The following is a 4,234-nucleotide window of genomic DNA, read 5'->3' as shown; positions in this document are numbered from 1 at the left end:
CTCCCCCAGCATGGCATCAGAGCGCCTTTGTTCTCAGCCAACACACAGAGAATCAGGCTGCATGTGCTGCCCAAGTAGAGTCCCAACAGGAAGGTCGCTGTTCACTCCAGGTTCTCTGATCATTTTATGCAACACCAATAAAGGCACTGTTTTGGGCTGTGATTCTCTTACTCTAGCTGAAAGGAAGATCAGTCTGGTAGAAAGATTGATACCAAGAGGGGAATAACGAGCTTAATCTCTTTCTCCCACAACCACCCCCATCCAATGCACATAATTCTAGGAAATCTAATGGATTCAAAAGAAGAATTTACTTAAATAAGTTTAGGTATCTTATCTTTTATTTAATAATAAAAATCTTAACTGCACTACAGAATCTGACTTGTGAAGAGGTGTGAAGAGGATAAAAGAAATGTAAACTACAGAACTGTAGAAATAAAAGCAGAAATTGTTTGGATATTGGAACAGACTGCAGGTAGTGGGAAGTCTCTAAGGTGGGACCTTGGTTTAGGAGGTAGTGGGATTGGTTTGGAGATTAAGAGATTACAGTGGGTATAAATCTCAGTCTCTAAATGCAAGTGTGCAAGATAGGTCCCTTTCTTTATTTTCTTTTAACCAAATTAAGTCTGACCTTGAGTTCCTACCTCATTCATTTGATAATAAACTCAATTTGAGTCTTATTTGTATTTCCCATGGCTGTACTAGCATCTAAGAAGTGCCTGGTCCATGTCGTTTGGAAGGTAGAGGAATGACCTCTAGACTTTAGGCCATTATGGCTACCATGGACATTCTCATTGTCACAATGAGTGTCCAAAAGACCAGAGGGTATTTTCTCTGCACTCCATGTTTGAAACAAGAATCTTTTCCAAGGCTAGGAATCATACCACATACAGTCCACCATCCCTAGGTACATATAGGTCTATCTCCTTTCAGGTCTTGCCTCCTCAAGGTACCAACACTAAGTGGCAGGACATCCTTGCTTGCTCCACTCCAATTCATACCTATTTTCCAACTTGTTTTACAGTCTTAAAATATCTTCCCTTCTCCCTTCTAATTACCCCTTCTCCTTTCAAATTCACTCCCTTCTCCTCAAAGGCAATAATCACAATTTCTTCAATAAGCTCAAAGAAATATTGAAGACAAAGAACAATTAACAGGAAAATGTTCCCTATATTATATTGAGTGAAAATCAGCATGGCACAAAACCGTAGATGTCAGATGGAAAACTTTCAATCAAAATTTGTGTACATGTGCCAGCCCTGGTGGCCTAGTGGTTATATTTGGTGTTCTCTGCTTCAGTGGCCCAGGTTCAGTTCCTAGGCATGGACCTACACCACTCATCTACCAGTGGCTATGCTGTGGTGGCGGCTCACATACAAAATAGAGGAAGACTGGCAACAGATGTTAGCTCAGGGTGAATCTTCCTCAGCAAAAAATTAAAATAAATAATAAACTAAAGTAAAATTTATGTATAAATTCATATATAGAAAATAAAGACTAGAAAAACACACCAAAATGCAAAGACTGGGAAAACATGTCAAAATGCTAACAGTAGTTATTTTCATCTTTATACAGATTTTTATAAAGCCAGAAGGCACAAAAGGAGGCCAAAAGAAGCAGCACTGGAACTCTACCTGAGGAGGTTATGGGTGTTTACAGGAGATTTTATTTGAACTGAGAACTGCAAAAGGAGGCAGCCTCAGAATCCAAGGTTCATAACATGAGCTGCAGACTAGCTTTCCAGGCAGAGCTCAGCTGGCAGCCCTTCATTCTCTCAGAGACTGTCATAGGTTTGGTTCTCTGGGAAGCAAACACCAAGATGAAATTAGACATACAAGAGATTCATTGGGGGAAACACGTGTGAAATTGAAAGAGGAGAGGGAGTGGCAGGAGTGGTGGGGACAGCCTTTCAGGCACCAGTGAAAGGAGATAGTGAAAAAGGGAGGATTGGGTAGGAGGAGCCTGCTGTTCTGAGAATGTCTTTGGGAGCCCAAAAGCAAAGACTGTCTACGAGAGAAGTCCTGTTCTGGGCCCCATGCAACACTGGCAATAGGTAAACAGACAAGAGCATCATTTCTAGGTTTGGAATGTATTGCCTTCACAACTCAAAGAGGCCTGTCAGGTGCTGTGTTTACTTCTTTGTAATAGGGAATGCAGCCTGCCCTGGTGGTCTAGTGGTTAAGATCTGGCACCCTCATCTCCATGGCTTGGGTTCATTTCCCAGTCAGGGAACCATACCACCCACCTGTTGGTTGTCATACTGTGGGCGCTGTGTGTTACTGTGATGCTGAAAGCTATGCTACTAATATTTCAAATGCCAGCAGGGTCACTCATAGTGGACAGGTTTCAGCAGAGCTTCCAGACTAAAACAGACTAGCAAGAAGGACCTGGCTACCCACTTCCAAAAAATACTGGCCATGAAAACCCTATGAATAGTAGTGAAGCATTGTCTGATATAGTGCTGGAAGGTGGGATGATGGCACAAAGAGGCTGGGCAGAGTGTACCCACTCTGCTGTACAGAGGGTTGCTAGGAGTGGGAATCAACTCATCAGCACCGACAAAATGGGGGATGTAAGGTGCAGTGATTTGTCTTTTATTTCAGAGAGGATGTCCTAGCATGCCCTTGTTCATGCCCCTAGAACCTTTACTGAAGTGGCCAGCCCCTGAATCTCCATGGGGTTTATCTCTCCTCAGGAGTACTTGTGTTTTACCATAGCCCCCAGCATGCCAGCTCGCTCTTGCTCATTCTGCCCAATCAGTCTGAGGTCATTAGTTTAATTAACCAATGTGATGTGTTGCAGGATGTCCAAATGGTCCAGATTTCTTCAGACTATACTATAGCCAAGAGTGGGATACTTAACATAGCCCCAGGGCAAAACTGAATGAAGTGTGAACTGTTTCCACTTCTTTTTTCAGAAAAAGAAAAAAAATGCATTTGCCAAGTCAAAAAAGCCACATTCCATATGTCTGAGACCTCCTTAATGTGTTACAGCAGTAATTCTATATTCAGCAGCTAAGCTGCACTTTGGGCTACTACTTGGTTGAGCTTGCAGCAGTCTACAATCATCTCTAGGATGTGTCTGATTTCTGCAGAGACTAGACCAGCTAATTAAATGCAGATATGATAGATATCACCACCCTGCAGCCTTTAGGTCCTTGCCTGTGGCACTAATCTAGCCAACTCCTGGGATAAAATTGTTGTTTCTGATTTACTATCTTGTCCAGGACAGCAGCAGGGAGCCAGTTTCAGAGACTTCCATTTTTCTTCCCCACTATGGCAACTATTTCCCCACAAGCCAAGGACCTAATATGGTGGATACTCAAGTTGTCAAGTATTTTCATCACTATTAATTTGGGAAGTAGGAAATGCTTACCAACCCAATGTAAACTAGACTTTAGCCAAGACTCCATTTATCACCTGTCTCCTATAAGCTTCCATTCTAAAAGGGAATCTCTATCATGCTTTGGATCTCTGGGTATCAATATACACCCAGAATCTGTGTCTGGTAGTCCTCAAAATGTCTGGGTATCTCCTTTTCCCCAGTATATAGTCACCTGAGTAAATGACTATAGACAGTGGTGTGCTGGCAACTATTTCAACAACTAGCCCTCAAGGGATGAGTAGTGGTGGGAGGGATATCCTCTTTTGTAGTGTTGGCTGATTTCCACAGTGTAAATACTCCCAATCATGACCATCACTTTCTCCAAGTTCTAAGAGCCAGTTATAAGAGCCACTCTAGGAGTAAATTTGCTCCACCTCCCAGCATTCTTGCCAAGAAGTTAAGTCCTATGTCCTGAGAAAGTGCTTCCAATCAGTGAAGTCTTGCTTATTGTCTTATTTGTGGATCATCTGATCAAGCACTCTCAAAATCTAATCCCAGGCATATTCTCTTGCATCCTGGTAGACATGCTAGCTTATTTTTTCAGGTCCTTTAGGACATAATCTTCCATTCCTTATCAGGCTCACTCCATCTCCAATAAGGTTATGCAGGGATTCAATCCTAAGTATAGGCCTGGCAGCCAAAGGAAGAAATGGGGGTCATCCTCTGAGGGGTCACCTATTGACTTGCAGTGGGGAGATGTCTGTACCGTCTTCCAATACTGGGGAAGTTCTAGCTTCTATTAGGGAGACATTGGCTACCTCATCAAGCCCTGGGTTTGAGGCCAAATTTCTTAGAGTGGGAGCCCTAAGATGTCCCTATTCTATATTTCAGTGGTCCCAGGTCTTCCAACCAG

Source organism: Equus przewalskii, chromosome 6 (genome assembly GCF_037783145.1).
Source record: "Equus przewalskii isolate Varuska chromosome 6, EquPr2, whole genome shotgun sequence".
Classification (NCBI taxonomy): domain Eukaryota; kingdom Metazoa; phylum Chordata; class Mammalia; order Perissodactyla; family Equidae; genus Equus; species Equus przewalskii.
This window is presented reverse-complemented; position numbering follows the sequence as displayed.